This window comes from Desmodus rotundus, chromosome 2 (genome assembly GCF_022682495.2).
Source record: "Desmodus rotundus isolate HL8 chromosome 2, HLdesRot8A.1, whole genome shotgun sequence".
Taxonomy (NCBI): Eukaryota; Metazoa; Chordata; class Mammalia; order Chiroptera; family Phyllostomidae; genus Desmodus; species Desmodus rotundus.
This window is the reverse complement of record NC_071388.1, coordinates 92,586,197-92,613,858: the sequence shown is the minus strand read 5'-3', so window position 1 is coordinate 92,613,858 and position 27,662 is coordinate 92,586,197. Positions and strand designations below refer to the sequence as shown.

At 37.0% G+C, this 27,662-nt stretch overlaps 1 protein-coding gene across 19 annotated transcripts in view; it reads left to right on the top strand.

Annotated features, from left to right (window-relative positions):
- The window catches only part of ZBTB20 (zinc finger and BTB domain containing 20), an 830,054-nt gene that overhangs the window by 102,174 nt on the left and 700,218 nt on the right, over positions 1 to 27,662 (top strand). For 2 of the 19 annotated variants that reach the window (XM_071220623.1, XM_053918376.1), the window contains exon 2: positions 4,521 to 4,607. The exons of the other annotated variants lie outside the window; for them this stretch is intronic. The gene's annotated coding sequence lies outside the window, so the exon portion shown is untranslated. The remainder of the gene's footprint in view (positions 1 to 4,520; positions 4,608 to 27,662) is intronic. 19 annotated transcript variants of the gene reach the window in all.

The window sequence follows — 27,662 nt, the reverse complement described above, 5'->3', positions numbered from 1 at the left end:
TTTTCCTCCTAGTGTCTAGTGTTGTCTTTTCTCACACTTTGTCTAATAATCAAAGGAAGGCAATTTGGTCATTTTTAATGCTTTCTGGTACAAAACTTGATGACTTTGTTGCTAAAAGTGAAGAAATCAAAATGACAAAGGCTTACTTCAGAGCTGTATTCCTTAAAGCAAAAACAGATATAAGTCATTCTCAGGATTGTTTTAAAACTGGAAAATCAACCTTAAAGTTAATGACAAATATGCTTAGAGATAAGGTACAAGAAACTATTGATAGCATTTCTTTACCTAACTACATTGCTTGGTTTTAGATATATCAACACATTAATACTTTGTGGAAAAGTAGATACTTTGTAATTTATGTACTAGCAGATACTAAATTTTAAGTTAGAAGGTCTAATTCAGCTCTTGGCATTTGTGCTGAATATATTGAGAGACAAGTGCTTGATGACTTTTTGTTCTGCTATCACTAAAAACCCATACTCTACAATAGAGATTTGTGTTTGTTTGTTTTTAACAATTATTTTCTGAGCTGTGGTGATGACTGAAAAAATGTGATTGTTACAGTATGGACAACTAGTCTTACGCGTAGCCGGGTGAGGTTTGTTTATATATGAGTCAGAATGGTTTCTCTTGAAAGCCAATCCATAAACCATATTAGCAAATATGAATGAGGGGTAAGAGAAATAATACATTTTTATAATTCTTAATTGGCCATAAAGACTATCCCTGAAATTGCAAGAAGTGCCAAGTTGTATATATCAGTTCTTAAATGGTCTTAACTCAATTAAAGGTCAGATGATTTTTAGTTGAGATAAGAAAGCAGTATTTCTTCACAATACAAACCCTGTTGGCAAATAACTCCATGACTGCTGTGAATGTGACGCTAATGCAGCGTTTGATATCTTCATGTATCTTGGGGGCAAGAGATGAATGCTACATTTCTAATGCACTAAAGGAGAGATTTTCAACATTTTCATCTTTTGGCACACATAAACTAATTACTAAAATTCTGTAGCACACCAAAAAATGTAATTTTTTGACAATTTGACAAAAAAAAAATAGGTACAATTTTGATTCATTCACACCGGGCGGCTATTGTTGTGTTGGTTGTTATGAAGTTTTTAATTTAACAATCTAAGGGAAAAGAGATCAGTCCCCCTGACTAAATAGTCAGGTATTGCATGTTTTAAAATTTCTTGAGACACACCGGCGTCCCTCTTATGGCACACCAGTTGAAAATCATTGCACTAAAGAATGGATTAAAAATTCATTCTTCTCAGTATTCCAAATTGAAAGTCTCAGCTTTTCAAATTTGAATAATCGTTGACTTGGTATCTGACATGTACTGAAGTAGTTCTCAGCCAGAAGTTCCATAACCTTGGGGTAAATGGTTTTTACAGATTATCCAGAACTACCTGACAGAGCCACCACAAACTTGCTACTGACCCCCAAAACCTGTAACTATAAATCATGATTCTCTGGTTAGTTAAAAAAAAGTTAAAAAATTTCTTCTGTATAAAATTTTACTTGTACCATGGCTTAAACAACTTGTCATAAGGCAGGTAAAGATAACCTGATGAAAGATAGCAAAGGGATAGCATTCTTTCACCTGAAATTGGTGGTCTATATGTTTGTTCACCCCTCATCAAGAAATCTAGCAGACATTAACAGTTTGAGAGATAATCGTAGAATCTTTACAATATAAGAAGAAAGAGTAGAGAAGATTCAAACAAAATTTGAATTTAGGGAGAAACTTTGGAAGTGGTAGGGAAAAAGAAATGTTTCTATCCTGAAGAATTTTTTCCCTAATTTTCTGAAAAGGAGGGTTAAATCCTATATTCACATCCCTTTCCTCTCTTAATTAGTTTTTATTTTCTTATTATAAAGCTCTTCTCCTCCAGTGATGTTCTGGAGAATTTGTAGCACTATAACATTTTAGTTGCTTGACAATTGTTTCTTTCATTTAAGAAAGAATAAAAACAGTGCATACAATTAAGGTTCCTTCTATAGCATGGATAGGCTCTTGCCATGTAGAGCAGCAGCAAGAGCTTTCATAACAGCACCAACAGATATTTGATTACATACTCTTACTGTTCTAGGTTCCTTAGAAGGATTATTTCATTTAATCCTCACAATATGTACATAATGTAACCATCATGCCCATTTTGAGATGAGGAAACTGAATCTTAAAGGCTAAAAGTAGCCTATATTCTCAACTCTGCTAAACAGTTGAGAAGAAAAAACACTGACACAATTGTGCTTTAAACGTGGTACTGCTGATTGTGATTTAATCAGTGTAGGGTGAGGTTCTGGAATTGGTATGTTTATGTACTTACTTATTTTTAAAATTATTTTTTATTTTTCAATTATAGTTGTCACGTAATATTACATTAGTTTCAGGTGTACGACAGAATGATTTTAAGCTTCTTATCCATTCATTTGTCAGTGGACACTTATGTTGCTTGCGTATCTTACGTATTGTAAATAATGCTGCAGTGAACATAGGGATACATGCATCTTTTTGAATTAGTGTTTTGTTTATTTGGATAAATGCCCGGAAGTAGAATTGCTGGGTCCTTCTTTGTCTCTTGTTATAGCCTTTATTTTAAAGTTTATTTTGTCAGATAGAAGTATTGCTGCCTTAGCTTTCTTTTTTGTTTCTGTTTGTATGAAATATATTTTTCCATACAGTCTCTGGTGCTTTTAGAGCAAGTGACTCTGTCAGCAGGTAATCCATTCACAGAGCCCTTTAAGAGCAATGCCTGGGACTCTAGAAGCCCTTCATCTCACTCACCCAGAATTCCTGCTGGTTTTCACAGACAGAATTTCACAGACAGACTTCTCTTTCCAGCACTGGAACCCGGGACTGGGGAGACTTATCTGGGACTGGAACCCTTGCACACTAAGTGTGGGACCAGCCTGTTCCATGTATCCGACTGTCGTACCGGTCTTGACATGGATTGTTCTGTATATCCTTAGTTATAGGACGTTTGTTCAGCTAGTCTTCAAGCAGTTCTCAGTGATGGTTGTTCCCTAGCTTAGTTGCAATTTTCATGTGGTCATGGGAGGAAGCAAGTACAACATTTATCTACTCTGCTATTTTGACTAGAAGTCTTGGACTTCTGGCATTGGTGTGTTAAAAGAAGATTACAAGTGATCTTTATGGTTATTCAAGATTGGAAGTCACTGGCATAGCTAATGACCAAGGTAATTTCATTTTTTGCAAAATTTTAATATATACTCATTAAAGTTTACAAACCAACATCATTTGGTTTAGCTGTCTTTTAAAAAATATTTTTAAAAAATTTGTTTATTTTGTTTTTTAGATTAACTAGGTAATAGGAATGAGCCATATTAGACTTTAACTTTTCATTTAAGATCTGAAGCTTAGACATAAGTATGTGTAATACCAAGAAATTAAATGACTGTTTACCTCTACAAATCAAAACTAGATTTATGCTTTAAATGATTTTTTTCTCACTGAAGAATAAAAGAGAATAAACCTAGGCTGGCTGGCAGCAACATGCTAATATTTAGTCTTTGAAACATTTTGGAGAATAAATCTTGAAAACAGGGCTTATAAATTCAAGCAAGTAGAAATAATTGAGGCAGAATAAAAAGGCAAAGAACATGTAAAGTAAAACAGTATTTTAAAACTACTCCAATGTAGTTGACCACTTCTAAAACTACCTTTTTATAATTTATTTAAGGATGTTATAAATTCTTTCAGAGAATATGTTTTCAGGGTTAAAATATTTGTTTTTGAATTTACCATATGAAATATGCCAGTTCCTTCTGATATCAAAGAGATTTATAGTTAATATTTGTTTTTTTTAAATTCAGTGTTGTTTATGCTATTACAGTTGTCCCAGTTTTTGCTCCTTTGCCCTCCTCTACCCAGCCCGCACAACTCCCTCAGGCAACCCTGACACCACTGTGCATGTACATGGGTCATGCATATATGTTCTTTGGCTACTGTATTCCCAATGCTGTGCTTTACATTCTCATGATTATTCTATAAGTACCAATTTGTACTTCTTAATTAACCTTTACCTTTTCTACCCACCCCCCTTGACCACCTCCCATCTGGCAACCATCAAAATGTTCTCTGTATCTATAATTCTGTTTCGGTTCTGTTTGTTTATTTTGATTTTTAGAGTCAGTTGTTGATAGGTATGTATTTATTGCCATTTTATTATTCATATTTTTTATCTTTTAGTGAGTAATATTCTTATTTTTAAATTTTTTTATTGTTATTTTATTACAGTTGTCCCTTTTCCCCCCTTTGTCCTCCTGCACCCAGCCCACCCCGACTCCCACAGTCAATTCCCAAACTGCTGTCCAAGTCCATGGGTCATTTATGCATGTTCTTTGACTAGTCCTTTCTCCTTCTTTCCACCATAATTCCCCTCCCCTTCCCCTCTGGTCACTGTCAGTTTCATGTGTCAGTTTCATGTTTCCATGCCTCTGGTTCTCTTTTACTCGGTACTTTATTTTTGTTCATTTGGTTCCTCTTACAGGTGAGATCATATGGTATTTGTCTGTCACATCCTGGCTTATTTCACTTAGCATAATATTCTCCAGTTCCATCCATGCTGTTGCTAAAGGTAGGAGTTCCTTCTTTCTTTCTGCTGCATAGTATTCTGTTGTGTAAATGTACCACAGTGTTTGATCCACTCATTTACTGATGGGCACTTAAACTGTTTCCAGCAGCTGGCTATTGTAAATAGCACTGCTATGAACATTGGGGTGCATAAATTCTTTTGAATTGGTGTTTCAGGATCCTTAGGGTATAATCCCGACGATGGAATTTCCGGGTCCAAAGGCAGTTCTATTTTTAGTTTTTTTGAGGAAATTCCATACTATTTTCCATATGGCTTCACCAGTCTGCATTCTCACCAACAGTGCACTAGGGTTCCCTTTTCCCTACATCCTTGCCAGCACTTGTTGTTTGTTGATTTATTAATGATGGCTATTCTGACCAATGTGAGCTGATATCTCATTGAGGTTTTAGTTTGCATCTCTCTGATGGCTAGTGATGCTGAACATCTTTTCATATATCTATGGGCTGTGTGTATCTCCTTCTTGGAGAAGTGTCTATTCAGATCCGTTGCCCATTTTTTAATTGGATTGTTTGTCTTCCTGTCTTCCTGATATTGAGTAAATTGAGTTCTTTATATATTTTGGGATCAAGCCCTTGTACGATGTATCATTGGCAAATATGTTTTCCCTTACTGTTGGTCCCCTTTTCATTTTGATGGTGGTTTCTTTAGCCATGCAGAAGCTTTATAATTTGTTGCGATCTCATTTGTTTATTTTTCCCTTTAGTTCCCTTGCCATAGGAGATATATTGGCAAAAATATTGCTACTTGGTATATCTAAAATTTTATTGCCTATGTCTTCCTCTAGAACCTTTATAGTGTCATGACTTTATAGTGTCATGAACCTTTAAGTCTTTTATCCATTTTGAGTTTATTCTAGTTTATGGTGTAAATTGGTGGTCCATTTTCATTTTTTTGCATGTGTCAGTCCAGTTCTCCTAACACCATTTATTGAAGAGGCAATTTTTACTCCATTGTATGCTGATGCTCCCTTTGTCAAGTATTGATCATAGAGACATGGGTTTATTTCTGGGCTCTCTATTCTGTCCCACTGATCAATGTGTCAGTTCTTGTGCCAGTACCTGGCTCTTTTGATTATAGTGGCCTTGTAGTATAGTTTGATATCAGCAGTTGTGATCCCTTATACTTTGTTCTTCTTCTCAATATTGCTGAGGCTCAATATTTTGGGGTCTTTTTGGGTTCCATATAAATTTTTGAAATATTTGTTCTAAATCGGTGAAATATGTCATTGGTATTTTAATAGGTACTGTGTTGAATCTGCAGATTGCTTTTGGTAGTATGGACATTTTAACGATGTTAATTCTTCCATTCCACGAACACAGTATATGCTTCCATTTATTTGTATCTTCCTTAATTTCTTTCTTCAGTGTTCTATAGTTTTCCAAGTACAGGTCTTTTACCTCCTTGGTTAAGCTTATTCCATGTATTTTATTTTTCTTGTTGCTATAGTAAGTGGGAATTTTTCCTAGTTTCTCTTTCTGATATTTCATTGTTGGTGTACAAATATGCCCTCAATTTCTGAATATTAACTTTGTATCCTGCTATTTTGCAAAATTCACTTACTAAGTCAAGTAGTGTTTTGGTGGAGACTGTAGGGTTTTCTGTGTACATTATCATGCCATCTGCAAATAATGACAGTTTTACTTCCTCCTTTCCAATTTGGATGCCTTTTATTTCTTTTTCTTGCCTGATCACTGTGGGTAGAACTTCTGGTACTATGTTGAATAAGAGTGGTGAAAGTGGACACCCTTGTCTTGTTCCCATCTTAGTGGGAAAGCTTTTAGTTTTTGCCTGTTGAATATGATGTTGGCTATAAGTTTCTTGTCTATGGTCTTTATCATGTTGAGAGATGCTCCCTCTATTCCCACTTTGCTGAGTGTTTCTTATCATAAATAGGTGCTGAATTTTATCCAATGTATTCTCAGCATCTATTGACATGATCATGTGATTTTTGTCCTTTATTTTATTATGTGGTGTATTATGGTTATAGATTTGTGAATATTGTACCATCCTTGCATCCCTGGGATAAATCCCACTGGATCATGGTGTATGATCTTTTTAATGTATTTCTGGTGCAGGTTGCCAATAAGTGGCCTGTAATTTTCTTTCTTTTGTGTGTCTTCTCCTAGTTTTGGAATTAGGGTAATACTGGCCTCATAAAAAGTTTAGGAATCTTCCCTCTTCTTGAATTTTTGGAATAGTTTGAGGATAGGAGTTAGTTCTTCATTAAATGTTTGGTAAAATTTGCCTGTGAAGCCATCTGGTGAAGGGCTTTTATGTGCCAGGAGTTTTTTGATTACTGCTTCAATTTTACTAGTTGTTATTGGTTTATTCACATTTTCTTCTTCTAGGTTCAATTTTGGAAGATTGTATGTTTCTAGAAGTTTGTCCATGTTACCCAGGTTATGTAGTTTCTTGGCATTTAGTTGTTTATAGTGATTTATGACAATCCTTCGTATTTCTGTGGTATCAGTTGTAACTTCTCTTTCATTTCTGATTTTATTTGGGTCCTCTTTTTTTTCATGATGAGTCTGATTAAAGGTATGTGAATTTTGTTTATCTTTTCAAAGAATCAGCTCCTGGATTCATTGATCTTTTAAAATGTTTTCTTTAGTCTCTATGTCATTTAATTGTCCTCTGATCTTGATTATTTCCTTCCTTTAGCTTGCTCTGGGCTTTGCTATTATTGTTCCTGAAGTTCTTTTATGTATAGGTTTAGGTTGTTTATTTGAGATTTTCTTATCTTCTTTAGGTAGACCTGTATTGCTCTGAACTTCCCTCTCAGGACTGCATTCACTGTGTCTCATAAGTTTTGGGTTGTTCTGTGTTCATTTTCTTTTGTTTCCAGAAACCGTTTGATTTCTTCCTTGATCTCATTGTTAACGCACTCATTATTTAATAACGTTTATTCAGTTTCCACATATTTGAATGTTTTTGTTTTTTCCTTGAGGATGGTTTCTAGTCTCAAGTCATTGTGACCCGAGAAGATGGTTGATATGATTTCAATTTTCTTGAATTTATTGAGGCTTGTTTTGTGTTCTACCATGTGGTCTATTTTGATAATGTTCCATGTGTATTTGAAAAGAATGTGTATTTTCCTTTCTTGAGTGAAAGTTTCTGTATATATCAGTTTAGTCTGTTTGATCTAGAGTATCATTCAATACCACAATATCCCTGTTGATTGTTTGGAAGATCTATCCATTTTTGACATGGGGGTGTTAAAATTGCCTACCATGACAGCAGTGCTCATCTTTCTCGAAGTCCTCCCTGATTTTTCTTATATATTTTGGTGCCCCTATGTTGGGTGCATGTATCTTTACAAATGTTATATTCCCTTGTTGGAATACTCCCTTAAGTATTATGTAGTGACGTTGTTTGCCTCTTGTTATGGCCTTTGTTTTGAAGTCTCTTTTGTCTGATATAAGTATTGCTACCCCAGATTTTTTTTTTTTCATGCCCGTTTGTTTGGAATGTATTTTTTCCATCATTCACTTTCAGCCTGTGTATATATTTTATTCTGAGATGGGTCTCTTGTAGACAGCATGCATGTGGGTCATGTTTTCTTATCCATTCAGCCATCCTATGTCCTTAGATTGGTGCATGTAATCCATTTACACTTAAGGTTATTATTGACAGGTACTTAATCATTCCCATTTTTTCCCTTTGTACCTGTATTTCTCTCTCTCTCTTTCTTTATCTTTTTTAAGCATTCCCTTTAGCATCTCTTGCAATGCTGTTTTTGTGGAGATGTACTCCTTCAGCCTTTTTGTCTGGGAAGCTACTTTTTTTGCCTTTTATTTTAACTGAGAGGCTCACTGGGTAGAGTAATCTTGGTTGTAGGTCTTTGCTTTTCATTACTTGGAATATTTCTTGCCATTTCCTTCTGGCTTGTAGTGTTTCTGTTGAGAAATCAGCTGATAGCCTTGTTGGAGCTCTCTTGTATATTACTAGTTGTTTCTCCCTTGCTGCCTTCAAGATTCTCTCTGTGTGTTTAAATATTGCCAACTTAATTATGATGTGTCTTGGAGTGGGCCTCTTTGGGTTCATCTTGATTGGGACTCTCTGTGCTTCCTGGACTTTTGCGAATTTTTCACTTACCAAGTTAGGGAAGATTTCTGTCATTACTTTTTCGGACAGGTTTTCTATCTTTTGTTCACCTTCTCTTTTTGGTATCCCTATGATCTGAATATTATTGTTTCATGTTGTCCTACAACTCCCTTAAACTATATTCATTCTTTTTGAGGGTTTTTTTTTCATTTTATTTTTCTTTCTGGGTGTTTTTTTCTACCTTGGCCTCCAACTTGTGATTCAATCCTCCTCTTCATCTAGCCTGCTTTTAGTTCCTTCTAGTGCATTCTTCGTTTCAGATATTGTATTCTTCATTTTCTCCTGGCTCTTATTCATGGTTTCTATGTCTTTTTCATGCTTATGTAGTTGCCAATAACTTCCCTGTGGCTTCCATAGAGTTCCTTGTAGTTCTCATTAAACTCCTTGAGTATCCTTATACCATTATTTTGAACTCTTATCACTGATAGATTGCTTACTTGAATTTCATTTAGCACTCTTTCTGGGGACTTCTTCTTTCCTTTCTCTTCAGGTTGGTTTCTTTGTCTCCCCATTTTAGGTTACTGTTCTTGTTTATTCTGCATATTAGAATGATCTGCTTTGACTCCCTGTCTTCATGGAATAGCCTTCTGTAGTATGACACCTATGGGATTTGGTGGTACAGTCTCCTTGATCTCCTAAGCTGAATGTTCTTGGGATGCCCTTTATGCCGTTTATGTAGGCTCTCTGTTATTACTGGGTTTTGGCTGTTGTTGACTTGTTCTTTGGTGGGTTCTTCCCTCTGGCTGGCTGACTGAGAGTCTCACTGCCCACCACATCTTGTATGCTGCTGTACAGGTGCTAAACTGGGCAAGATTGAGAATATGACCTTCATTAGAGAAACATGTCTATTGCCAACCGGTGGACTGCCTGGGCCTCGGCACAGCAGGGGCAGAGTGGGCTAGAGATGTTTGAGGAGAGTCTGGGGTTGGTGGCTCTCAGGAGAGAACTGAAGGAACAGCTGTCAGGATCCCTGTGCTGAGTCATTTACCATACAGCCCTTCAAAGGGCCAAATGTAATTTCAACTCCTTAACATTTAAGGAGTAGTTATATTTATAGAGTCCTAAAATTATTTTAGCCCTTTGAAGGCAACTGTGAGGCTGATGTGGCCCCCTTTGAAAATGAGTTTGACACCCCTTGCTTTAACATTTCATATGTTACTGGTTTGGTGGTGATGAACTCCTTTAGCTATTTCCTGTCTGGGAAGCTCTGTATCTGTCCTTCAATTCTAAATGATAGCTTTGATGGGTAGAGTAATCTTGGTTGTAGGCCCTTGCTCTTCATCACTTTAACTATTGTTTGCCAATCCCTTCTGGTCCTTCAGCTGATTGTCTTATGATATAGCTCCCCTGTATGTAACTTAACTGCTTTTCTCTTGCAGCTTTTAAGATTCTCTCTTTATCCTTAAACTTTGGCATCTTAACTATGATTGTCTGTGTGTGGGCCTCTGGTTTCCTCTGGTTTGGGACTCTCTGTGCTTCTTGGACATGTATGTCTTCACCAAGTTAGGGAAGTTTTCTTTCATTATTTTTCAAATAGATTTCCAATTTCTTTCTTTCTCTTTTCTCCTGGCACCCCAATGATATGAATGTTGGGATACTTTAAGTTGTCCCAGATACTTGTACACTATCCTTATATTTTTGGGTTCTTTTTTTCTTCCTTCTGTCCTGATTGGTTGGGTTTTGCTTTCTTATATTCCAAATCTCAGAATTGATTCTCAGCTTCTTTCACTCTAGCATTGATTATCTGTATGTTGTTCTGTGTGTTTTTTTTTTTTTTAAGAATTTATGAGTCGGATGGGGAGAAAGGGCAGATAACTGTAATTGAATAACAATAAAAATTTTAAAAAAATTTATGTATTTATTTTTAGAGACTGTGGAAAGGAGAGAGGAAGAGAGGGAGAGAAACATTGATATGAGAGAGAAACACAGATTGGTTGCCTCTCTCTCTTGCCACCAACTGGTGACCTGGTCTGCAACCCAGGCATATGCTCTGACTGGGAATTAAACCAATGAACTTGTGGTATGCTGGATGTTGCGCAACCCACTGAACCACACCAGTAAGGGCTATAAATTGCTTTTTATTTCATTTAGTGTATTAGTTGTTTCTGACTGGGTTTATTTATGCTATTGAGGTCCTCATTAAGTTCCTTGAGCATTCTTATAACCAGTGCTTTGAATTCTGCATGTATATTACTAGTCTCCATTTTGTTTAGTTCTTTTTGTAGCGTTTTGTTCTGTTCTTTCACTTGGGCCATGTTTCTTTGTCTCCTAATTTTGGCAGCCTCCCTGTGTTTGTTTCTATGTATTAGGTAGATCTGGTACATCTCCCAGGCTTTGTAGAGTGACCTAACATAGTATGTATCCTGTAGGGTCCAGTGACAGGGCCTTCCCTATTACCCAAGCTGCCTACTCAAGGTATGCCAACTGTGTGGGCTGCGTACACCCTCCTCTTGTAATTGAGCCTTGATTACTGTTGTCACGTCCAGTGTCAGCCAGTGACTGGGTTCAGTCCTGGGTCATATAGCATAACCTACACAGTCTGGATCATACAGCATAAGCTACACAGCGATCTGTAGGTGGCTGCTACTTGTGCTGGGCTTGGAGGTACCCAGGGAAGGCCAAACTGTGAACCAATACTGGCTGCTACTGTTGCCATATCTGGGGCTACTTAGGGAGAGATACAGGGCTCCCTGAAGCCAGATACTGCTTGTTTGAGAGAAATTAGGATAATCTGAAGTATGGGTCAATACAAGCCATTTATAAGGAGAAGCAACTGGAAACATCTTGGGTGGGTCCCATAAATTGTGTGGGGTAGGGCTTTAGAGAGTCACCAAGGTGGGATAAACAGTGTGAGCCAGGTTGATGGAGAGTATGATGCCTGCCTGGTGACTTTGTTGGTGTGGACTCAGAAAATAAACAGTGACTTCTGACAATACTTCTGTCTGTGAGAAATCTGTCCCTCCAGCTCTTGCCCTGATGCAGGACAGTTCAGTTCCTTCCTTTATGTCCCTTAGGACAAATCAGTTCGTCCCCATATGTCTTTTATGCCTTTTAATCTGCTGCTCTCATGCTTGAGCTCAGAGGTAGTGAGTCCAAGTAAGTCTGTGTATGGGCCCTTTAAGAGGAACTGCCTGGGACTCTAGAAATTTCTGTCTGACAGAGCCTCAATCCCTACTGATTTTTATAGCCAGAAGTTATGGGGACTTCTTTTCATGGCACTGGAGCCGTGGGCTTGGGGGCCTGGTTGTGGGGCTGGTACCCCTCGTTCTTCAGATATCCTTCCTGATTTTTATCTGCCACACATAGGTGTAGAGCAGCCTGTTCTGTGTCTCCGACCCCCTACCAGTTCCAGTATAAGTTAATATATGAAACATTGTGAACATGAGACTTTAGAGACAGAAACATTTTCATGGTAAGGCAACAAAAAGGATGTACATTCTTGAAAGATGCAGACAGAAACTGGGAAAACCAGAATTTCAGATAGAAGTTAGTGAAAATTTTTCAAATGACATATGTTCAATGAATGATTTTCTCCCTTTGTTTTAAAAATAAAAATTAGATTTATCTTTGGGTTACAATACTTATAACCAAAGATGTTAGTTTCTATTCTGTTTGTATAACTTCGCTTGCAAAAATATAGTATAATGATAAAGCATGGGAAAGGTGTAACTTACTGGTATAGATGATCTCAGCAACATTTTTCAAATTGGAAAAAAAAGTCTCACTGTTAGAATAAACTCTCTGAGAAAAGAAAAACTCTTTATTCTTTCAATTCAGAAAGAGTTATTATAGCCTTTTTCTCTTAGGAAATAGGGGAGACCTCCTACACTACTAATTATACAGTTTCACTGTTAAGTCTTCAAACATTTGTGCTCATGGGCACGCTGCACTGATTTTGACATGAGGAATTTGAAGTCATTTAAAAATTTTTAGGTCCTAAATTACAAATAATTTCTGTTTTTTGCTAATTATCTCATCAACAGATGACCAACTCCAACCAAAAAATGTAGATCTTCTCCAATGTATTCTCCCTGGTGGCCCTAAATATTAGTTATTATTTTCTTTGGCATGCGGATACCTCCAAAATAATTTTCAGAAGAGTATGCAAGCTGAACCAACCAATGAATGCATTGATGAGTGCAACAACAGATTGATGTTTCTCTTTCAAAAAAAGTTAGTAAGTAAAAGAAAATTATGCAAACCAATTTATAATTTTTGCATTCGCTTTCTCTTTACTTCCTACAAAATTCCATGGAATCATTTCGTTTTGTCATCTCCTTGTCTTAATCTTATCCTAGTTCTTAACAGTTTTCAGCTGTGAAATATGACAAAGTGAACCAAGGACTGGGCTAGAGGTTTGTTTTTTTTGGTACTATCATTTATTAATTACAACATATGACTGGGAAAGTAATTTAATTTCTATCAGCCTCAGTTTTATTTCTGGTAAAATGGGAATAGTAGTTTTTGTTTATATGGTCGTGGTGGGAACAAGGCAGAGAGGGAGATGATGAAAATAAAATGGCTTTAAAAATTTTAGGTGGTCTGGACATACATCTATTATTATAATTTTATATAAATGGCAACTTCTGCAAGAGAATTTTAGAAGCCCATTAAACTCAAGGTTTTACTTTTAATTTTATCTAAATATTTCTATTCACCTAGAGTTAACTGTCTTTTCCCCATTATCCACCAGCATATCTTTAAATCTTTAAAAACGACCATTCCCTTTACAGTAATCTACTTTGTTCCAGTCAGTCCAAATAGTGTTCACTCATTTAATGGAACTTTTGAATAAAGGAGTTAAGTTAAAAAAATACAGGCTCATAAATAATAACTGATATTGTAAAGCTTATGCTGCCATCTGGTGCCTATTAACTTACCCTTGCTGGTGCTAATAGTTGGAGGACTGAATACCACCTCCCCCTGCCCCCTACCGAAATAATATTTCAGAGGAAAATCTTATCTTTCAAAACAATGAATTTCTCACACTGATGCTAATAAATTTTCTAAAATGCAAACCTGATCATCACCTGTCTATCTGGACGCATCTGCCCTTTGTGCTGAAGGTTAACCCAAATCCTTATATTGTCCCTAAGATACTTAACCACAAACTACTTTGTCAATCTTTATTTTATTATCTCCTCATTCTCTGTCGTACTTCACACTTACCTGTATTTTTTTTGCCATTTCTCTTAAACACAAACTTACTTACATGCCTCAGAGAACATACTTCATCTGCCTAAAATGTCATTCTCTCCCTTTATTATCTAGTGCAATCCCAGTAATCTTTTAAAATCCAACTTAAATATCACCTCTTCTGTGAAGTCTTCCCTGATTCTACTGGGAAAAATATACATCATTTTAGTATGCTCCCAGAGCACATGCTTCTGGAATAAGATCCAATACTTTAGAAAATGATTATTACGTGTGTCTACTTACCCCAGTAGATATAGGCTGAGGCCCTATCTTGTTCTTTCTTTTTGCCTGCTACCTTGCAGGCTTTGAAACTACCAGTATCAGAGTCTGAATAAATATGTGTTAAGTGAATGACTGAATGATTCAAATATTCAGTTAGTCACTTAGCACTTTGTGAGACCTTATCACTTGAAGTAAAAAAACAAACAAAAACAACTTTTGAAAAGCAATCACCACTGCAGAAATTACTAATTAAATTGGGGGAAATACAACTTTTTCATATTTTTCTCATCAGAATCAGATAATACTTGCTTGATATCTGGAGGTTTCAGGTACCATTACAAAAACACCCAGATTTTGTAGGATTAAATATTTCAGTCCTTAACTTTGAGAAGAATCTTAGACTGATATGGTAAATTTGCTCTTAAGAGTTATCTAGTCTGATTTCCCACTTTTTAAATAAACACCTTCAGTCTTCTTATGCTTATTTATATCTTGGGTGAGATATCATATAATCTGTGAAAAATTGTGATAAGGTATTCTTATTTACTTTTAGTAGAAGTTTATATCTAGTATTCTCAATCCATTATTTTAATATATCCCTTGAGATGGTGCAGAGTAAATCTAATAGGAGGTTTTCAAGCATTTGAAAGCTTTTCTGCTTTAATTATTCCCCCATTCCCATAAATAGGAACCCTTGATTCTTTCAACCATTCCTTGTCTGTTGTGATTTCAGTCTTGTATCTTTCCTTGTCCCCTTTCTTAGAATATTACAGTGATTGTGGATCATTCTGTGTCACAATATTGATCATGTCATCTGGCCATTGCTGATGAAAGTGGGAATGTTATCTCTTTCATTCTAGACACTGTTATTCTGTTAGCACAGTTTAAGATTTAATCTGATCTCTTTTAATGTTCGTATCACACAGTTGACTCATGCTGACCTTACTGGAGATACTGTCTCTTCCTATCCAAGTATACAGTAACAGGTGACTGAGATACTATCTAATAGTGATGTCAGAGAAGGTGACTTTAATCTTCAGCAGAGAAAGGGAATCTAAAACAAAAAATACAATTTTAAACAGAATTGTAATAATTGTGTGAATTAAATATTAACGTGATACAATGACCAAAAGCTGTTGAAAATATTATGTTAAAATGCCTTACATTTTGCAACTTTTATATTGCAGACATGTTACACAAATGATGATAGCATTATAGCTTTTAGAACTACAATATAATTTTAATTTCAATATTTTTAGTATTCCTTTAAAATATAATAGTGTGATTAGTTTATCAAAAATCTTATTTTCATAAAATTTGTTGTTTCTCTAAGATTAGATGTATTTATATTTAGAGATAAACTTGTTTCAAAACTCCCAGCCAAGATGTAGGCATAGGTAGATGCACTTTGCCTCTTTGTGCAACCAAAAGAAGGACAACAACAAACTTAAAAACTAAAAATAACCAGAACTGCCAGAAAATCGAACTGTATGGAAGTCCGACAACCGAGGAGTTAAAGATGAAACATTCATCCAGACCGGTAGGAGGGGCAGAGATAGCAGCCAGGGTGGAGAGGACTTGGAGCAAGGCAGTGGCTGGAGGACTGGAGCGGGCAAGGCGGTGGCTGGCTGGCAGGGGCAAGGTGGCAGCTGATGGACCAGGTGGTCCCACATTTGCATGAGGATAAACCGGGAGGAACAACTGGGGAGGGAGAAAGACTGAGCAACCCAGGGACCCAGGGTGGGGAAATAAAGCCTCAAAACCTCTGACTAAAAACCCTGTGGGGGTTGTAGTAGTGGGAGAAGCTCCAGCCTCACAGGAGAGTTTGTTGGAGATACCCACAGGGCCCTAGAATGTATACAAGCCTACCCACGTGCGAATCAGCACCAGAAGGGCCCAATTTGTTTGTGGGTAGCTGGGGAAGTAGCTGAAAGCCTGCTGAGAGCTAAGCAATTGGCATTATTACCCCTCAGAACCTTCCCCCACATACAGCGCCACAACACAGAGATGTGGGTTGCCCCACACTGGTGAATACCTAAGGCTCCACCCATTACTATGCAACAGGAGTGCCAAGACAAAAAAATATGGCCCAAGTGAAAGAACAGATCAAATCTCCAGAAACAGAACTAAGCAATGAAGAGATAGCCAGCCTATCAGATGCGCAGTTCAAAACACTGGTAATCAAGATGCTGACAGAAATGGTTGAGTATGGACGCAAAATAGAGGAAGAAGTAAAGGCTATGCAAACTGAAATGAAGAGAAATGTACAGGGGACCAACAGTGAAGAGAAGGAAACTGGGACTCAAATCAATGATTTGGACCAGAAGGAAGAAATAAACATTGAACCAGAACAGAATGAAGAAGCAAGAATTCAAAAAAATAAGGAGAGGTTCAGGAACCTCCTGGACAACTTTAAACATTCCAACATCCAAATCATAAGGGTGTTAGAAGGAGAAGAGGAAGAGCAAGAAATTGAAAACTACTTTGAAAAAATAATGAAGGAGAATTTCCCCAATCTGGCAAAAGAAATAGACTTCCAGGAAGTCCAGGAAGCCCAGAGAGTCCCAAAGAAGTTGGACCCAAGGAAGCACACAGCAAGGCACATTATAATTACATTACCCAAGATTAAAGAGAAGGAATCTTAAAATTAGTAAGAGAGAAGCAGTAACACAGTTACTTAGAAAGGAGTTCCCATAAGACCATCAGCTGATTTCTTAAAAGAAATCTTGCAGGCAAGAAGAGGCTGGAAAGAAGTATTCAAAGTCATGAAAGGCAAGGGCCTACATCCAAGATTCCTCTATCCAGCAAAGATATCATTTAGAATGGCAGAGCAAATAAAGTGCTTCCCACATAAAGTCAAGTTGAAGGAGTTCATCATCACCAAACCCTTATTTTATGAAATGTTATAGGGACTTATCTAAGAAAAAGAAGATCAAAAGTATGTACACTTGATCAATGACAACAAACCCACAACTATCAACAACTGATATTCTCTTTGATTCATTGGTTGTTTTAACAGTGCTTTTTATAGTTCACTTTTATTGTATTTTTCCATTGTCAGTTATCTCCTCTATATCCTCTTACACCTACACCCACACAATCACCACACTAATATTGTGTTTTTTAATTTCCAAAAAATTTGTAACTTATCTCATTTTCCATCTGTTGTTGCTTTCTAACTTTATTGTATTGTGGTAAGAGAAGATACTTTGTATGATATTTATCTTTTTAAATACATTGAAAATTAATTTGTGGCCTAACATATGGTCTATCCTGGCAACTGTACCATGTGCTCTTGAGAAAATGTATAATCTGTTATGGTTGAGTACACTGGTCTATGTATACCCATTACTCCATGATTAGTTACTGCATTACAATAACAAGTGATTTTTATAGTTTTCTGTGCCTAAAAAAATCCCCATTTGCACTTCCAGGAAATACCTGAAATATTTGATGCAATTTGTTCTCTCTGTAGTGAGTGTATAATTTATCTCCTCCTGCCTCTTCCCACTCTTTTTAAAAAGGATTTTATTTATTTATTTTTAGGAAGAGGGGAAGGGAAGGAGAAAGAGAGGGAGAGATCAGGTGTATGGTTGCCTTTTGCACACCCCCAACTGGGGACCTGGTCCACAACCCAGCCATGTACCATGACTGGAAATCGCACTGGTGACCTTTTGCTTCACAGTGTGGTGCTCAATCCAGTAAGTCACACCAGCCAGGGCTGCCTCTTCCCACTCTTTAAATCTCCTATATGTACACACTTCCCTTTCCCAATTTCTCAGGTTTAAAAACATAGGTTCCTGTAAACACCTAAAAATTATTTTTTTCATAATATCCAATGATGTTACTTATTTAATTTTTTAAAAAATAATTGATGGGGGAAGAAAGAGAGACAGAGATATTGATTGATTAATTTGTTGTTCCACTTATTTATTCATTCATTGGTTGCTTCTTGTATGTGCCCTGACCAGGGATTGAACCCACAACTGTCAGGGTCATTTTATAGTGAGACTTCAATCTGGATCATATTGCATAAAACAGATGCTATTATTTTTCCTTTTATTTCATGCCATACAATATATATGAATTTTAAAGGATTAGGATAATTAAATAAGCCCCTAAAATAATTACTCTTACCAGTGCTTAACTTATCTCTTTGAAATATTTAATTTGAATTTTCTTACTTACCTTGAAAGCTCATAGGAAGAAACTCTTGTCTTGATAATATGACAGTAACTTATCTTTTGATGAAGTTGTTAAAAGCAACCAGTCTGATGTACTACGGGTTGGATAGCATGCCCTAAATTTTGTTGACTAGTGACCTCTAAAACTTACTACATTTAAGCCCACTTAATATCAAGACATCTAATGGAAGCACATTTCTTTCTACCAAATCATTTTCTACTACTTCAGTACAATTTTACCCATTTAATATCAATTGACACTAAATGATTTCCTGTCTAATGTCAATTGAAAATCACTGATTTCCTGTTAATACAGCACTTAGTGTTAATTTCTGTGTGCAGCAAAAGCATTTTTTCAATTAACTACACCATATAATTTTTTGTTTTTAGTTATTTGCATGGCCTGTCTGATAATAGTTTTGTGAAACAGACATAAGAAGGAGAAAAGGAAGACTTTTTCCCTTGGCATTAAATAATTTAAATCTAATGGTTTTATTCTCAGGCTATAAGAGGTCAGATAGCTTATTGGAAAACTTTGGAATGTATTAGGCAGTGTCATAGAAAATTGACATTTGCTGTAAATAGGATATGTGTTTTGGGACATTGTATATACTAAGATATATGTAGAAAAAATGTTTCGACTATCAAGAAAATCCTTACAAGTACTACCTCTCATGATTTAGCTTAAGAAGATCTACTATTGAATACTTACTAATAAATAATTTTCTATTAATTGTAGAGAGATGAGCTCATTTACATATCTTCATATACTCTACTAGAAAAGTTGGACTACCTTACTTCCACTAATTAATGAAAGTTAGGAAAGCTTTGTAGCCTCGCATAGTTAGAAGAAACATAGCTGAGTCTGTTCTGATTTAATAATATCAGGTTTAGTTAGCAAGTGCAAGTATTTCTATAATACTCAGTATACAAGTGTATCTACAATTTAGATGGTGATAGAGGAAGGAGGAAGTTGGAGTTGATTCTCCCTGTCCTTGAGAATTATGAAAAGTATGTATATAAAAACAGAAAATTATTCAAAGCTATATATGAATATGTATATATTGATTTTTATTAAAGCACTAAGCTGTTAAACAAAACACATTGTAGGATACCTAACTAGAATAAGTCATAGCCTCCTTCTATAACAGAGCTCAATATCTGATGATAAAGAAAAGATCCATAAATTAGACATAATTAAATAATAAACTGTAAGTGATAAATTGTGGGACACAGTCTGTAAGTGGTAAAATGTCTTTAGATTTTTGAAAAGATCAGTAGATAGCTGGGATACTCTAGTGTGAATCATTGAGTTGTACCCTGAAGGAAGCTACTGGCAGGTCTTGGAAAGGAGTACAGAATGGATTCTCATGAATTAGCCATGTCTTTTATTTTTATTTTCTTTCAGTCTTCTTACACTGTTTTATTTTTCTTACACTATTTGGCTCCCTACTGTTATTAGCTTCATTTTAGAATAAGCCTGATTAGAAGACATTTCAGCAATAATTCAAACTAATATTTTTAAAATATGTAATACATAGTAGATACAGTAATAGGCACTGGGGATGCAGAGAAAAGTACATATAGTTTTTATTCTCTTGAGGAACTTTAATAATAGGAGTGGAGAGATTTATAAATGTACAAAATAATAATATTGTATGTAACACTAATTTGATGATGTGCAACATTGTGGTATGAGCATACAACGGAAGAACACCTATTTTTTGCAAACTGGTAATTCAGTCAGAAGTTCTTGGTGTCTCAAGAGATGTCTGAAATGATCCTTGAAAAATGAAAAGTAGATGGCTAGACAATGAAAGAAGGAATATCTTTCTGGTCGGAGGAAACTGCACAAATAAAATCACAGAGATTATAAACAGTGTGATGATGTGTGTGGGAAGCCATTATCTCCATACAAAGCTGGGATCAGAACACATATACTGTTTTTAATGCTTTCTTCATTTAACAGCATATGTTGATCATTTTTTTTCCAGGTCCTTATTTTTCATAGAAAAATTGAATTGCTACATGATATGCTGTCATATGTTTCAAATAAGTCTTCTGAATTTGTCTTTTATTTCTGCTTATTTTGTTTTATAGATTTAAAAAAAATTATGTGTTCAAATCTACTATTTAAAAACATCTATTCCATTTTGCTTTATGGCTTCTGCCTTTGCTTTTATGCTCAGAAAGACTTTCTTCAACATGGATTAAAAATTCTCCTATATTGATGGAGAACCAAGATGGCGGCGTAGGTAGACACACTGCGCCTCCTCGCACAACCAGAACTGACAGAAAATCAAATGACGAGGAAGTCTGACACCAAGGAGATAAAAAATAAACATTCATCCAGACCGGTAGGAGGGGTGGAGACGGGCACCGGGGCAGAGAGGACTCGCATTGCCTTGGCGGGACCCAGACTGCTGGAGTGTGGGACAAATGGGGCGGGCAGTCTGGCCACTAGCAGACCCTGTGGCCCCACATTCGCGCAGATAAACCGAGAGGGCCGGACTCAGAGTGGCAGAGAGTGGGGCAGGCAGAGCGGTGGGTAGCAGACCCCGAGGCCCCACATTTGCGCACAGATAACCAGGAACGGTGGGGAGCAAAAGAGACCCTGGAACCCAGGGCTCCAGCGCGGGGAAATAAAGCCTCAAACCTCTGAGTGAAAACACCTGTTGGGGTTGGGGCGGCAGCAGGAGAGACTCCCAGCCTCACAGGAGAGGTCGTTGGAGAGACCCACAGGGGCCTGGAGCGTGCACAAGCCCACCCACTCGGGAGCCGGCACTAGAGGGGCCCAATTTGATTGTGGGTAGCACAGCCAGTGACTGAAATCCGGTGGAGAGTGGAGTGGGCACCATTACTCCCTCTCGGCCCCTCCCCCATGTACAGCGTCACAGCACAGCGACCAGCATTACTCTGCCCCGGGGAACACCTAAGGCTCTGCCCCTTTAAGTAACAGACACACCAAGACAAAAAAAAAAATGGGCCAAATGACAGAACACTTCAAAGCTCCAGAAATAAATCAACGAAGCAGCGAACAGATAGCCAACCTATCAGATGCTCAGTTCAAAACACTGGTAATCAAGAAGCTCACAGAATTGGTTGAAAAAATGAAGGCTATGCTAAGAGAGACAAAGGAAAATGTACAGGGAACCAATAGTGATGGGAAGGGAACTGGGACTCAAATCAATGGTGTGGAACAGAAGGAAGAAAGAAACATCCAACCAGAAAAGAATGAAGAAACAAGAACTCGGAAAAATGAGGAGAGGCTTAGGAATCTCCAGGACATCTTGAAACGTTCCAACATCCGAATTATAGGGGTGCCAGAAGGAGAAGAGGAAGAACAAAAAATTGAAAACTTATTTGAACAAATAATGGAGAACTTCCCTAATCTGGCAAAGGAAATAGACTTCCAGGAAGTCCAGGAAGCTCAGAGAGTCCCAAAGAAGCTGGACCCAAGGAGGAACACACCAAGGCACATCATAATTACATTATCCAAGATTAAAGATAAAGAGAGAATCTTAGAAGCAGCAAGAGAAAAGGAGACAGTTACCTACAAAGGAGTTCCCATAAGACTGTCAGCTGATTTCTCCAAAGAGACCTTACAGGCAAGAAGGGACTGGCAAGAAGTATTCCAAGTCATGAAAGGCAAGGACCTACATCCAAGATTGCTCTATCCAGCAAAGTTATCATTTAGAATGGAAGGGAAGATAAAATGCTTCTCAGATAAGGTCAAGTTAAAGGAGTTCATCATCACCAAGCCCTTATTATATGAAATGTTAAAGGGACTTATCTAAGAAAAAGAAGATAAAAAATATGAACAATAAAAATGACAGCAAACTGACAGTGATTAACAACCACACCTAAAACAAAAACAAAAGCAAACTAAGCCAACAACTAGAACAGGAACAGAACCACAGAAATGGAGATCACATGGAGGGTTATCAACAGGGGCGTGGGAGGGGGAGAGGGGAGGAAAGGTACAGAGAATAAGTAGCATAAACGATAGGTGGAAAATAGACAGGGGGAGGGTAAGAATAGTGTAGGAAATGTAGAAGCCAAAGAACTTATAAGTATGACCCATGGACATGAACTATAGGGGGGGAATGTGGGAGGGAGGGGGTGGGCTGGATGGAGTGGAGTGAGGAGGGGGAAATGGGACAACTGTAATAGCATAATCAATAAATATATTTTTAAAATAAAAAAAATTCTCTTATATTTGCTTGTAGTTTTTATGGTTTCATTGTTTACATAAAACTCTTTAAACCATCTGGAATTTTATTTTGACACAGAGTGTCAGATAGGTTATAAATTTACTCTGTTCTAAATATTTAACCAGTTGCCCAGCATAATCAATTGAAAAATCTCTGTTTTCCCTGTCGATTTGGAATTCATTGTTTATTTTATGCTAAGTACTTAATTTACACGTGGGTTTCTTTCATGCCTTTTTATTTGATTTCTAGCCTTTTTATTTTTTTCTCTTCAGTTCTATCAGTTTCTTTACTCTTTACTTGGACTATGCTATTTTAATTACTGTGGCTTTTACCATACGGTTTAAACTTGTTAATGAGAGTTTTCTTATATTATTTTTTATTTAAAAATATTACTGACTATTCTTTTCCAGTTAATTTTCTATAAGAACTTCAAAATAATTTAATCACATCCCACTTTTTTCCCACCATTAAGTTCATTGTTCCTCTGATAGAGTTTGAATTAAATATGTGAATTATTTTGGGGAGAATTGACATGGTTTTATTAACTGAAAATGCTCAGATTCAAAACTTTAGGTGATGGGTTCAATTTAACTATATGTAAATATATATCACACCTGGAAAGAAGAGCCTATATTAAACAACATGCTTTTTTTTGTATTGTTATTGTTTTTTATTCTCTATATATTCCCCTTTTAGAAACCCACATATGTTTTTCATATTAAGTAGTAAATCCTTTGAATTTTGCTGTTCATTTACTCATGGTACAGAGGTGAATAGAGGATAGAAAATTTTTGCTAACCGGAGGCACAGGGATGAAGGAGATTTACATGTTCTGAAAAGTAAAGATCCAGCAGAGAAGAAGACATTGAAGATAAGGAGAGAGAAGTGACAATTGATGGAGCAAAGTCCTAGGGACTAGGAGATTACAAAAATCAAGTATCAAGTGGAGGGACTGTCCTTAAGTAAAGGATACTGATAGTGAGTTGGAAGATAAATAAATGATACTATGGCATGCAGTGAGTCATACCATCTGATTATCACAATAATTCTGTAATATAGATATTATGTTCTACAAATAAGGAAATGGAGGGGGTTTTCTATGGTTGTTCTATTAAGTTGTCCCAATTTTCCCCCATTGCTCTGCCTTGCCCTATCCCCCCCCACCGCTACCCCTGCTCCCACAGTCAATCCCCAACCTATTGTCCATGTCCCTGGCTCATTTATACCTGTTTATTGATTAGGCCCTTCCCCTTCTTGACTCCTTTATCCCCTCTCCCCTCCCCTTTGGTTGCTGTCAGTCTTCCTTATTTCTCTGCCCCTGCTCCCATTTTGCTCATTTGTTTGTTTTGTTCATTAGGTTTTCTTATAGGTGAGATCATATGGTATTTGTCTTTTACATCCTGGCTTATTTCACTTAGCATAATATTCTCCAGTTCCATCCATGCTTTTGTGAAAGGTAGGAGCTCTTTCTTCTTTCTGCTGTTTAGTATTCCATTGTGTAAATGTGCCACAGTTTTTTTGATCCACTTATTTACTGATGGGCACTCAAGCTGTTTTCAGCACTTGGGTATTGTAAATAATGCTGCTATGAACATCAGGATGCATAGGTTCTTTTGAATTGGTGTTTCAGGATTCTTAGGGTATAATGTCAGCAATGGAATGCCAGGTCCAAAGGCAGTTAGTTCCATGTTTAGTTTTTGAGGAAATTCTGTTTTCCATAGTGGCTGCACCAGTCTGCATTCCTACCAACAGTACACTAGGGTTCCCTTTTCTTCACATCCTCGCCAGCAGTTGTTTGTTGATTTGTTAATATGGCCATTCTGACCTGCGTGAGGTGGTACTTCATTGTGGTTTTAGTTTGCATGTCTCTGATGGCTAGTGATGTTAATCATCTGGAAATGGAGTTTTAAAGATGTTAGGTGGAGAACAATTAATTTCCACAAAACATTGGTAAAATGAGATCTGGGATTTGTGCAATTGAAGTTAGCGAGTCACTTCTGTATTCTAGATGCAATGATTTCAAACTATGAGCAGTAATTTGGGCTAGATTTTGAGTAAGATTGTTCATAGTACAGTGAACATGCAGAAAGTGGATAAGGGAAATATAAACAATCCTAGTCCAATTGGACCTCATTTAACTTCCATTTTCTTCATTTATTTAATTTCTTGCTTTGTTCCCCCCAAAGTAAATGTTAGTAATTTATTAAATTATCCATAGAACCTTGAAATCTGTAAAAATACTCATTCCTGAGTCTTCTTTGTCTTTCATTAAATGTCTTTAGATATGTAGATAAGTCCTTGAGTTTGCAACATTGATTTATATCAATGTTTTTCTATTTATCCAATCTTCAATCTGTGCAGCTAAATTTTATTAAGGCACTTAATTGTGTGTTAGGTATTCAGTTAATATTTGGGACACAAATATAAAAGCTGTTTCTTTTATTTTTGCAGACTCAATTATAATATTATAGATAAAATTTATGTCATAGGAGAGTTGGGAAATATTTATGCAGACCATTCACATACGTATCAAGCCTTGAAGCAAACAGAGTTTATTCTGACTTTATTCCCTTTGTTTTATAGGGGAGGAACTCAGCTCAATAGATACTCGATTATTTTTTCTTATAGACATTATATAAAATAATGTTTTCCTCAGTAGGTACACTGTTGATTATGTGATTCCATAAATCATATTCTTGTTATGTTTAAATATGTTTGATTGTATTTTATTCTTATTTTTGTGGGAATCATGCATTTCCAATTTGAAAACAATCATGAGCTATTTTTGTGTATCTGAGATAAACCTTCATAATGTCTTCAAAGAATAAATGCAAGGTTTTGTAATTTTAAATCAATATATTTTCTATTTTAGTAATAGTAGTTACTAACAGTAAACTATTACTACTAATGGTACCAGTTGATTGAATTGTATAAAATTAGATTAAATTGTATTTCTGAAGAGAATAAGTGTGAAGTATGTTTAAAAACAATAATGTCACTTCCAGTCAAGATGGCGGTGTAGGCAGACATATCTCACCTCTTTGGACAAGCACATCAAAATTACAACTAAAATACAAAACAACTATCACTTAGAACTATCAGAAATCAAGTTGAATAGACAGTTATCAAATATGGAATTAAAGAAACCATATCCATTCACACTGGTAGGAGGAGTGCAGGTGTGGAATGGGCTGGTCCCTCATCCATAGTGGTGGATAAAAATTCAGGAGGGGTATATGGGGAGTGAGGAGTCCCAGCCCCATACCAGGTCCCCCAGTGCAGGTTTCCAGTGCCAGGAAGATAAGTCCCCACAACTTCTGCCTGCACATACCAATGGGTATTGAGTATGTGGAAGAAATGCTGGAGTTCCTCTTGAAGAACACACACACAGATTCACCTACTCATATTTACTCTAACCTCTGAGCTCCAGCACCAGTATGGCAGATTGAAAGTCACCAGTGGCATAAATGGAGGAACTGAAGTGTCTGGTAGCCAGAGGAACAGAGGCCATTGTCCCTTTTCTAAACCCTTCCCCCCACAGAGCCAGCAAGCTTGTGCCATATCTGAGACTCCATCAACTTGACTAACACTGTCTGACCTACCTTGGAGATCCCCAGGGACCCCACCCTTCCCATTTATGGGCCTATGCAAGCTGGTTTTCCATATGAATGGAAAAATGAATGGCTGGTCTTGGCTCATGCTTTACCACTTCCTAAATCCTATCAAACAAGCAGTAGCTGGCTTCAGTGAGCCCCAGACCAAGCCCTAGAAGTAGCATGTCTAGATTCACAGCTTGGCTTTGCTTGGGAATCTCCAAACCCAGCACAAGTAACAGCCATTTCAGATTAATTTATAGCTCAGGCAGGGTGGCACCAGGCAAAACACAGATGGGGGCTGACCTTGGCTGTACCACCCAGGAAACCCCTGGGCCAGCACACCTTGTAGACGGCTACAGACCTTGTTGGAGTACCAGTGCTCTGCCCCTGCATAGCTGATACACAATGGAGGTTAGAGGTTGGTAGTATAAGTGGTCACAGCCAATACTTTCAGCTGATTGGCCTGGGTAAATTCATCCCATTGATCTGCTAGCAGCAACCAAGGCTCAACTATCAGAGGAGGCTGTCCTTAGCCCACACAAAGGGCTTACCTTGAGTACCCAGCTTGGATGATAGGGGAGGCTGTGCTCTGGACTGGACCCTACAGGACACCTACTATATGAGGCCACACTATCAAGACACAGAATCAAAGCAGCTCTACCATTGAAACAAACACAGGGAGGCTACCAAAATGAGACAAAGGAACATGGCCCAAATGAAGGAACAGATCAAAACTCCAAAAAAAGAACTAAACAAAATGGAGACAAGCAATCCATCAGATGCAGAGTTCAAACAAAACACTGGTTATAAGGATCTCAAGGAACTTAGTGAGGACCTCAGCAGTATAAAAGAGATCCAGTCAGAAACCAATTGAAATAAAGAACAATTTACAGGGAAACAACAGTAGAGTGGATGAAGCCAAGAATCAAATCAATGTTAAGGAACATAAGAAGGCAAAAAACAACCAATCAGAACAACAAGAAGAAAAAAGAATTCCCAAAAAATGAGGATAGTATAAACAGCCTCTGGAACAACTTCAAACATTCTAACATTCACATCATAGGGATGCCATAGGAGAAGAGAAAGAGCAAGAAATTAGAAATGTATTTGAAAAAATAATGAAAGATAACTTCCCTAAATTGGTGAAGGAAATAGATGTGCAAGTCTAGGAAGCAGAGAGTCCCAAACAAGATGGATGCAAAGAGGCCCACTCCAAGACACATCTTAATTAAAATGCCAAAGGTTAAAGGGAGAATCTTAAAAGCAGCAAGAGAAAAGAAGTTAGTTACCTATAGAGGAGTTCCCATAAGACTGTCAGCTGAGAACAAAAGAAACTTTGAAGGCTAGAAGGGATTGGGCAGAAATATTTAAAGTCATGAAAAGCAGGGACCTATAGCTGAGGTTGCTCCATCCAGCAATGCTATCATTTAGAATTGAAGGGCAGATAAAGACCTTCCCAGATAAGAAAAAACTAAACGGAGCTTCATCATCACCAAATCACTATTTTATGAGATGTTAAAG